The sequence below is a fragment of the Ictidomys tridecemlineatus genome, chromosome 5 (genome assembly GCF_052094955.1).
Source record: "Ictidomys tridecemlineatus isolate mIctTri1 chromosome 5, mIctTri1.hap1, whole genome shotgun sequence".
Lineage (NCBI taxonomy): Eukaryota > Metazoa > Chordata > Mammalia > Rodentia > Sciuridae > Ictidomys > Ictidomys tridecemlineatus.
In genome coordinates, this window is record NC_135481.1 from 97755435 (window position 1) to 97766601 (window position 11167).

Sequence of the window (11167 nt, forward strand, 5' to 3'; positions counted from 1 at the left end):
CCATGGACCACACTTGAGTAAGTACAAGGTAATAGGGTAGGCACTTCCACTTTTATCTAATTGTGGCAAAAAAAAAAAAAAAGTATTTAAGAGATGCCACATGGGCTTGGGGCGCAAATAATGGCCACAGGACAAAACTTCCCTTGCCATGGCTAAGCCAGCTGACTTATTTCCAAGGATAAAGCCAATAACCTTGGCCTTATTAGCAACTGAGCTAACTGCCACAAAAGAATAAATAACAACATTTGGTAAATTTGCATTTCAAAACTGTTTCCTTCCTTTGTTCACACTCTAGTGGAGATGCTAATGGGCCATGAAACATCTAGAACCTGGGTAGCCAGAGGGAGAGGAGCAGAGTTGACCCAGGCCCCAAGACTTCAAAAATCAAGAGCTATTAAATGCAATCTGGACCTCACCTAGTGCTGCACACCCGTAGTCCCAGCAGCTCAAGGAGGCTGAGGCAGGAGGATCACAAGTTCCAGGCAATTTAGCAAGACCCTGTCTCAAAATGAGAAACAAAAAGTGCTGGTACAGAGCCCCTGGGTTCAATCCCGGTACCACAAAGAAGAAATGCAATATAGTATCCTGGATTGGAACCTGGAACAGACAAACAAAAGGAGAAAAACTGGTGATATCAGAATGAGGTAGGGAATAAATAAATTGGTTAATAATAATGTACCAATGTAGATTTCATAGATTTTGACAAATGTAACATTATAATGTAACAGTATTTATATTCAGAGAACCTGGACAAAGGTGTATGTACATCAACTCTATTTTCTTTGCAACTTTTTGTTTGTTTGTTTGTTTATACTTGGGATTGAACCCAGGGGTGCTTTTACCACTGAGCTACATTTACCTCCTCTTTATTTTTATTTTGTGCAAGGTCTTCCTAAATTGCTGAGGCTGGCCTCAAATTTGAAATTCTTCTGCCTCAGTCTCTGTAGTCACTGGGATTTGTTGCAACTTTTCCATAAACCTAAAATTATTCCAAGATAAAAAGTTTACTTAAAAAAAAAATCAAGAGCTAGGCCAGGTGTAGTGGCACATGCCTATAATCCTGGAGGTCTGAGGCTGGAGGATTAAAAGTGTGAAGCCAGCCTCAGCAATTTAGCAAGGACCTAACTAACATAGAGAGATCCTGCTTTTAAATAAAAAAATAAAAAGGACTGGGGATACAGCTCAGTGGTAAAGTGCCCTTGAGTTCAATTCCTAGTACCAAAAAAGAAAGAAAAGATCAAGACTGTAAAAGTATTACAAAAGATCAAGACTGTAAAGAATAGTTACATATTTAACAGTAAATATAAGACAGATTTCTGTAAATATAAAACAATTGCCATTAGTCAAGTGCCATGGTTTATACACCCTGTGTATAAACCTAGCTACTTGGGTGGCTGAGGCAAGAGGATTACAAGACTGAGGCCAGCTTCAGCAACTTAGGGAGACCCTTTCTCAAAATAAAAAAAAAAATAATAAGAAGAAGGGCTGAGGATGTAGTTTGGTGGTAAAAGCACGTGTGGGTTCAGTCCCAGTACCAAAACACAAAGCAAACCAAACAAAAAACATAACAAACAAACAAAAATCAATTGACATTGATTCATAATATCAAACTGGAGATGTGTACTCATAGAAAAGATTCTCTAACCACACCTAAGCAGCAATTAAGGAAGGGGACAGGGTGGTGCAGGGTATCTTGTGGCAAGACAGAGTGTCCTAGCTCAGGTCCCTTCCCCTCTTATAAAGCCACAGTTTATAATTCAGTCCCCCCTTGATGGCCTCATTTAACTCCCAAAGGTACCAGTTGGGTTAATACTTTTACAGTCTTGATCTTTTCTTTCTTTTTTGGTACTAACTCTTACAACCTGACACTGGGGATTAAATTTCAGCGTGAATTTTGGTGGGGACATTCATACCACAGCATGTGGGAATCCCTGGATGCTAGACTCAGGATTGGGGATGTCTGTCCACGCAATAACTTTGCTTCAAACACTGGATCCTGGTGTCACATTTCACCTTAACCATGCTTCCTTATAAGTTCAAGTCTCTAAAACTGGTGAGGCCCTAGACTGGAACTTAGGCATTGTTACAGGTATTTATTAGACAGAGGAATAAGTGAGGTACTCAGTACTTGAAGTAATTCCTTTTTTTCAATGATATTTTAATTAATTAATTAATTAATTTTGGTGCCAGGGATTGAACCCAAGGTTAACCACTGAGTCACATCCCAGTCCTTTTTTATTTTTATATTTTATTTAGAGACAGGGTCTCACTTAAGTTGCTTAGAGACTTGATAAGTTGCTGAGGCTGGCTTCGAATTTGCAAGCCTCCTGCCTTAACCTCCGGAGTCACTGGGATTTCAGGCATGTGCCACCACATCTCGCCTCCTATTAACTCTTACAGAAGCCATAACTTTGAACTACAATCATGTAAGGCACAGTAAATTGCGAAGGCCTCAGAAGGCCATTCTCAGGGCCTGTGCTGAGGCCCAGGGTCTGGGCTGGCCACTGGGGGGTGGTTGGAGGGACGTCTGCACTGTGCTGTGGTAGGAGCCTCTGGCTTTCTGTCCTGTCTTACCTGCTTCCTCCACAAACCTGTGACCCAGTCAGGCCAATCAGAGTCTTCCCTGTGGTTTTTACAACTTGAAGCTGGAGGAAAAGGGGCTTTTGCCTTTCAGACCATGGAGTTTGGAGGATATGACTCAAGGGCAGCCATCAGTTACCTTCTCTGTCATGTGGAGAAAATCTGCACAAGGAAAGAAGAGACTCAGTCATGATATGGAAATGGGAAGAGAGAGAGAGAGATGTGACATCCATAGTTGGGTGCTGGATCCAATTGTACTTTAGGCCACCTTGACCATCAGAAGGTCCCAGTTATTTTTGGGGGGGTTGGGGTAGGAGAAGTACTAGAAATTTTAACCCAGGGCTCCATAAGCTTACTTGGCAAGCCCTGAGATACATCCCCAGCTCTTTTTCAATTTTTTTTACTTAGAAATAGGATCTCACTAAGTGGCTGAGGCTGGCCTTAACGTTGCAATTCATCTCCCTCAGCCTCCCTAGTAGCTGGGATTGCAGGTGTGTGCCACCATGCCTGGCTGAACTTCCCAATGTGACAGCCAAGACATGCCTGTTTTTCTTTGCCTGATTTGGGTTTCTGTCAGTTGCCATCCAGATTGCTTCTATAATTCTGGAGAAAAATGTGTCGTTTCCTTCCCTTCCTTGATGGAAACCAGTATCAGTTCAGACAGGAACCAGCTATGTGGACCTCTGCTTGGATTGGATGCTGTGACCTAGATAGCCAGCTGTCCATCCAAACCTCAGGTCTTCCCACTCTATCACATGACATTGCCACGGGGGATGGCACCTCACCACAGACTGTGGTTCCTATGGCTTAGCATTGAGGTGCGGATACCTCAGGAGCTCTCATCAAGCGCCTGACAGTGGAGGCAATGGTGCCACAGCTCTGCTGGGAGGCACCTGTCACTTCTCCTCTTTGCTACCCATCAGCTGGATGTAGAGGAGCCCAAGACTCTAAAGGATGGCACAGCCACAACCGGAAGGAAACCCAGTGTTACCTTTTGCTATGGTTTGAAAAATACGTTGAAATCTGGTTGCTGTTGTGGTGTTGTTGGGAGGTGTCACCTGAAGAGGTGAGTAGATTGTTAAGAGGGGTCACTGCCTTTCTTCTGAGAGTAGATTGTTATACATTGACCCCAGTCCCTTTTGCTTGTTTCTGCCACAGGCACCTCCACACCCTCCCTGTTTTCTGACATGAGTTGAAGCAACACAAACTTTCCAAAACTTCTGCTATGCCTTGGACTTCCTCGCCTCCAGAACAATGAGTCAAGTAAATCTCTTCTCTTTATAAGTTACCCACTCTCGGGTATTCTATTATCAAAAGAGAAAACAGACCAGCACACCTTCAGAGCAGAAAAGTTCACCTTTGACTGATTTGTGAGTAAATAGTAAACTTGCATTGTTTTAAAGCACTGAAATGTTGAAGGTTTGTTTGTTATAGCAGCCAGCATTTGTCTGACTGATACATTTCCAAGGGCTGGAGCCAGATTGACTCAGAAATATTTTTTTTAAGTAGGAAGAGGCACAAACAAAATTTAGGGTACATCTTGAGAGAGGCCAATGAGTCAAAGGAAGAAGTGAACTCTGTGGTCAAGTCCAAGAGATGATTTCAAGGATGGAAACAGGAAAGTCAAAGGGTCAGCAACCAGGTAAGCCCTGAAAGAAGTGGGGAGTGGGAAATCAGATCAAGAACAGAGACTACCTGAGAGTAAGCCAAGCCAGGGTGCCTATGTTTGGTTTTTGTGGCTGCCAGTAGCATGGGACATGAGTGAGTCTCCCTGGGTTAGAGGGGCAGGGGCAGGGTAGGCAGGAAGCACAGTAACCTGGGGAAATGATGCCAGGCACTGGGCCAGGGGATGAGTCGAATCCACAAACAGGAAATCAGTCATGACGTCAGAACCTCCAAGGCTTGGGAACATGTTGGGATGTAGGGCGGGAAACAGGTCAAAGCAAGTGGTTCAGAACTAATGACCATGGTATTCTGGAAGCCTCAATCTCTGTGGAGTCTTGGGAATGGGCCTGGTAGGGAAAGGAAATTAAAAGAGCCGGCCAGGTGGGGCTGAGGCAGCCAAAAGGGGCAGCTGCTGCTCTGCTCCTGCCGACTGTTGCCACGTGGATACGTAGCCCCACAGACTTCAGATCTTTCTTCCCTTTTTAAATTTTTTTCAGGAAAAGCAGGAAATTTGGATTTTTATGTGAAATCTCTTGAATTTTAAATGCTGGCAACTAACTCAATAATTTTTTTTTTTTCAAAAAAACACCCTGTAGGCCAAATGAAACACATTCACAGGCTGAATCGGCCCCCAAACTGCCCGCTTTTGGCCTCCAGCTTAGAGGAAATGGGCAGAACCAGAAGCACATAAAAAACAAAAATGAAAATTTCACAGTTTCTCCTCATCTCCAAACGCCCCCAGATATGAATGGAGGAACTGCTAACATAAGCACGCAATTCAGTCTTCAGAAAAGCTTTGGGTTCCAGAAGTTTCCAGAGATGAACCCCACAGTTCCCCCGGTCAGTGCACCTTCCTCCACGCTGGATCTCCAGCTTCAGTGGAGCAAGATTATTTTCTCTCCTCTTTCTCTCAGGTGGACCAGTCTCCAGTCTTTCCTTTCTGAATGGCCATCAACCAGCCTCGACAGCTATTTCCACTGAAAGCAAACGCTTGGGTGAAGGCAATTTAGAGAAACAGTACTTGAACCAAACATGACCTTGACTGACTACATTTTATGATAGGAAATGCAAGCTAGGCCAAAAACCTCAAAAGTGATCAAAGGTTTTCAAAGAGTGGATCCAACTAGTTCAGTGTATTAACCTTGGCCTGTGTCTGGGCCAGGGTCCTGCCCAGAGGATGTGGCAAATGCAGAGTTTGATTCATTTAAATGTGGTCTTAAAGGGAGTGTGTCAACACTGCTGGCTGCAGAACTCTTCATTTAGGGTGCAAACTTAGTATCTAGCTTAAAGCTTTGCACATCCCCGCCATCCTGTTTGCCCAGGACTGAGATGGTTCCTGATGTGTAGTGCTTTGAGTATTAAAACGGAAACAACCTTGGGCAAAACAGCATGATTGTTCACCCTACTTTGAAAGGTTCTTTTCTCAGTGTCCATTAGCTGAAGGCTTGACACCTTCTGAGTGTCCCTTAAAAAAAAAAAAAAAAGTGGGCTGGGGCTATAGCTCAGTGGTAGAGTGCTTGCCTAGTATTGTGAGCCCCGGGTTTGATCCGTGGCACCTTGAAAATAAACAAGAAGCAAAGCAAAACCCAACCAACCAACAAAACTCTCCATGCTGAAATGCACCAGTGCCTGGCCCTCCTGCTTTTCTTGTTAATTCTCTGGGTTTTTTAGTTTTTATTTTAGGTGGTTTTTTTTTGGGGGGGGGCGGGGGGAGTGGAGCCCAGGACCTGGCACATGCTCCACCACTGAGCTGAAGCCTTTGTCCTCTAATTGTTCTTACTCATCTCCTTGCTGCCTTTTCTTCCTCTTCCTCCGCCTACTCCTCCATTTGGAATTGCTCTTTAAGGTTCAGCCCTGGACCTTCTATTTTCTGCCTATCCCAATGGACTCAGCTTTGCGTAGAAGACATCCACATCTAATCCTTGAGTTCCTGCTCTCTTCTGAGATCCAATCCTCTAGCTCTGACAAATTCACAAACATTTTCCACTGGGATGTCTGATCATCTCATGCCCTGAGTCATTGTCTTGCAGGCCAATCCAGCTCCCACTCACTTGATTGGTGCCCTCTTCTTTAGAGGCAACAACATCTTTTCAAGCCTTTGGTCTCAAAATCCCAGACTAGATCCAAATTAACATCCACACATTACGTGGCTCTCAGAAGCTGCCACCCTGCTGGGTATATTGGAAGGATTCAGTAAATGCTTATTGAATCAAAGCAGATCTGGAGAAAGGAGTCAGATGGGGAAGACATGTAATAGTATACCACCCAGTCTCCAAGTAAATGCCCAGCATTCCCAAAGAAAAGCACAACAAAGATTGAGCAGTTGTCACTGCTGATGACATAGTTATTACAAATTTTCATGGATGCAATTTTAACTACAGACATCTGATCAGTTCTAGGCATCTGTCAGTCCAGTCAAGGTGACAAACCAAGATTAACCATCACAAGCCCACCCCTTGTCAACTTCACACCAAAACACATGTCTTCTAGCCAACAAAGGCAATAACAAGGTCATAATTCTACCTAACATGACACAACTATCTTCTATATTTCCAGTTGAAAATGCACTGATTTTGTGTGTGTGTGTGTGTGTGTGTGTGTGTGTGTGTGTTACTGGGGACCTAACCCAGGGCCTCATATATGCTAGGCAAGTCCTCTTTCACTGAGGTATATCTCCATCTTAAGAGAGGATCTTACCAAATTCCCCGGGCTGGCCTTGAATTTGATCTTTCTGCCTCAGCCTCCTGAGTCACTGGGATTATAGGCATGAGTGTCCTGTCTTGGCTTTATTAGTTATTATAAGTAACCTAGAGATCATTTAAGGTATCCAGGAGGATGTGGTTAGGTTCTATGAAATTACTATACCACTTTATTTATATAAGGCACATGAGCATCCTCAGATTTTTATATCTGTGGTGGGTACTAAAACCAATCCCCCCTCAGACATTGAGAGACAACTGTGTTGTTGATACACTTTTAGGGGATGGTCAAAGATATTCCCATGTTTCCAGACAATTAAATTATAAGGATTAAAATGACAAATACAGATTCCTCTATTGTGCTTCATTTGCCAGACTCCAAATAGGAGAGCCCCCCCCCCCCCCCCCCGCTTTTCTTTCCTCCATTCCTGGATATTGAACCCAAGGTTGCTCTACCACTGAGCTACATCCCCAGCCCTTTTTTCCTTATCCTGAGACAGGATCTGGCTAAATTTCCCAGGCTGGTCTGGAACTTACGATCCCCCACCCCCACCTCGCACCTGATCCTCCCAAGTGAATAAGATGACAGTTGTGCACCACTGTGACTTGTAATACTATAGTTTGATGAGACCAGCAGCTTGGAAACATGGCTTTTACTCTTTAGGAGAATCCTCTTCCATATGGATCTTCCTTTTCAGGTATCTACAAGTGTTTGAATTTCCTGGTGCTCCTTTGTTTTGCAAATAAAGCACAGAGCACCCCTTAGACTGGGGTTTCCCAGCCTCTGCACTACTGGCATCTGGGGAGTGGAGGTGGAGTGGAGGTGGAGTGTGCTGTCCTGTGCATTGTGAGATTTTTGGCAGCATCCCAGGCCTCTACCCAGTGGATACCAGTAGTACACACACACCTGCAGTGCCATCAAAAATGTCTCCAGACATTGTCAAACATATGCTGGGAGTGCAAATTGCCACATTTGATTTTTCGACTCAGAAGGGACATGAGGACTGTTTACCTACACTAGTCAAGTGCACCTGATCTTAGATTCCTTGCTGTCCACGTCCCAGGCGGCCATTCTGAGAGTTGGAAGGCCAGGACTAACTCCAGGCAGGTCCCAGATTGCCACCCTCTCCCTGCTCAGTCCAGGAGACTCACTGGACCCCTTGCCTTCTCTGAGCAAACTCTCCTCTGGAAGATCCCTTGCATCCAGACAAGATAGGATGCAGGGGGTGTGGAGGGGCAAGTTGGCAGGCATCTGAGGCAGCCCCAGAATAGGGGGCCTGAGTCAGCAGAGCTGCTCTGGGCCTTGGGGATTTCCGTGGGGAACTGTGTGGACAGAATTCCCCCTGGATGATGGTCTAGACAAGGCTCCCCCTTCCCTCTGCTCACCAGGAGCTTCTGCTTCCCCTTTAGGAAGAGGAAACACTCTGGCTGTTTATTTTGGGGCTAAGGAGCTGTGGCGAATATGTCCCAGGATGGGCGGCAGGATGTATCTTCTCCTGCAGAGCATTTCAGGAAACATGCAGCCAGGCTCAAGGGGTCAAGACACTCATTAGGACAATTAAGAAAATAAAGGAAAGAAACCTGCCTGAACAAGAAAATGTGATTTACTAGCAGATTAGAAACCAGCATGGTGGTGCATGCCTGTAATCCCAGCTACCTGGGAGGCTAAGGCAGGAGGATCATAAATTTACAATTTTGAGGCCAGCCTCAGCAATTTAGTGAGACCCTGTATTAAAATACTAATAAAAAGGGCTGGGGATGTGGCTCAAGCGGTAGCATGCTTGCCTGGCATGCGTGCAGCGGAGGTTCGATCCTCAGCACCACATACAAAGATGTTGTGTCCACTGAAAAAACTAAAAAATAAATATTAAAATTAAAAATAATAATAATAATAATAATAAAATACAAAGGGTTGAAGATTTAGCTCAATAGTAAAGTACCCCTGAAGCTCAATCCGCAGTACTAAAAAAATGCTGATTAGAATTCTTATTAACTGGGCTGAGGTTGTAGCTCAACGGTTGAGTGCTTGCCTTGCATGCAAAAATAAATAAATAAATAAATAAATAAATAAATAAATAAATAAATAAATAAAAGATATTGTGTCCATCTACAACCAAAAATATGTTAAAAAGAACTCTTATTAACTTTCCCTATCTTAAAAAATCTATTTTTTAAAAAAATATATAAATTAGGGATAGAGGTATAATATATATATATATATATATATGTAATGATGTAATACATATATAACATGTATGTATATATGTGTGCCTCTGTGTGTGTGTGTGTATGTGTGTGTCTACACACATACAGAGAGAGAGATAGACAGAGAGACAGAGAAAGAGAGAGAGACACCAGGTACGGTGGTACATACATGTAATCCCAGAGACTTGGGAGGCTGTCAGGAGTTTGAGGCCAGCCTGGACAATGTAGTGAGACCCCCCACCCCCAACTCAAAAAAGAAAAAAAGGAAGTGCCTTCTATGGAGAATTAGCATACATCAATATAAAGACTGGGCTCTGGGACTCATACTATAATTATCATGTAATTTTACTTAAGATTATTTGTAGACACCATTTTATATTAATATACATGCTCTTCACATTTCTACTAGCTAAAAAGCTTTTTGTTGGTATGAATGTGCCAAAATTATTTTAACTGAAATATACCTAAACATTTCTTGTTCACATTTTTGACATTATCCATTCTGCCTAACAAATAGACATCTTTAAGCTTTTTCTAACTGCACTCTTGAAAACATTTTACTCATTTTCTTTCTTCTTTTTCTCACCTTCCTTCTCTTCCCTGAGCCCTGCTCCATCCAAGCAGATGCCGACAGCATGGTACATATTTTTCTACACCTCGATGTGGCCTTAAGGAATGATCCACAGCCTAAGGACACACACAGGGTATTTTTTGTTTGGTTATGTGTTTAATGAACGTTGGAATATGGCTAACACTTAGTGATTTGGTTTTCTTTTTTTTTTAATATTTATTTTTTAGGTGTAGATGGACACAACACAATGCTTTTATTTTTGTGTGGTGCTGAGAATCAAACCCGGTCCCGTGCTAGGCGAGCGCTCTCCGCTGAGCCACAATCCCAGTCCCATGATTAGGTTTTCTTTCTTGATCCACGGGGTCTTTTCCAGGTGTGAGCACCTGTGTGGGGCAACTTTCTCTTTCCAGATTTCCCACTGTTACTCAACATTCCTGAATAGAAAGTATTATCTCTTCAGATTTCAGTTTCCCCTAGATGGAACCAAGTTTGACCAACTACTTCAGATTCCAAAACACACACACACACACACACACACACACACACACACACACATCTATTCAGATTTTATATACTCTAAGCAAAACTCTCTGGTGAGAATACATACAGTAAACCTTCACTTGTTTTCCCCAGCAGAAAAACACAATGTCTTTACTTGCTGCTTTTCAAACACTCCTGGTACCTCGTGCCTCTGAGCCTGTTGCCTGGAATGGCCATTCCACCTCCTCCACATTCCCATATCCAAAGACTCCTCAGCCCCAAGGGAACCATTTCCCTGCGGTTCCAGCCTTTCTTAAGACTCAAGAGATTCCATTGCTTTATTTTTTTATTTTATTTTATTTTTCTAGTACTGGGGATTGAACCCAGAGGTGCTCTGCCATTGAGCTACATCCCCAACCCTTTTTATTTAATTGTTTTGTAGTTGTAGATGGATAGCATGCCTTTATTTTATTGTTTATTTTTATGTGGTGCTGAGAATCGAACCTAGTACTTCACACGTACTAGGCAAGTGCTCTGCCACTGAGCTATAGCCTCAGCTCCTATTTTTTTTATATATATATTTATTTGGTTTTAGTTATAGGTGGACACAATATCTTTATTTTATTTTTCTGTGGTGCTGAGGATTGAACCCAGTGCCTCCTGCAAGCTAGGCGAGGGCTCTACCTCTGAGCCACAACCCCAGCCCCCAGCCCCTATTTTTATATTTTATTTTGAGACTGATCTCACTAAGTTGGCCAAGCTGGCATTCAACTTTCAATTCTCCTGCCTCAGTTTCCTAAATTGCTGGGATTTATTTTATTTATTTATTTTTGTGTGGTGCAGAGGATTGAACCCAGCGCCTCACCCGTGCAAGGCAAGCACTCTACCACTGAACCCCAGCCCCAACCCACCTTTCCCATTTTAATGTATACTTTTTAGTCTTTTATGCATAAGTGCAACTTGAGGC

The 11167-nt window shown here is 43.2% G+C and overlaps 1 long non-coding RNA gene across 1 annotated transcript; it reads left to right on the forward strand.

The window, feature by feature from the left end:
- Positions 1-295: 295 nt before the first annotated feature.
- On the forward strand, positions 296-3985 carry LOC144377564 (uncharacterized). Its single transcript, XR_013438555.1, has 2 exons — positions 296-644; positions 3739-3985. It is a non-coding gene; the product is annotated as an uncharacterized LOC144377564 (long non-coding RNA).
- The last annotated feature ends 7182 nt before the right edge of the window (positions 3986-11167 follow it).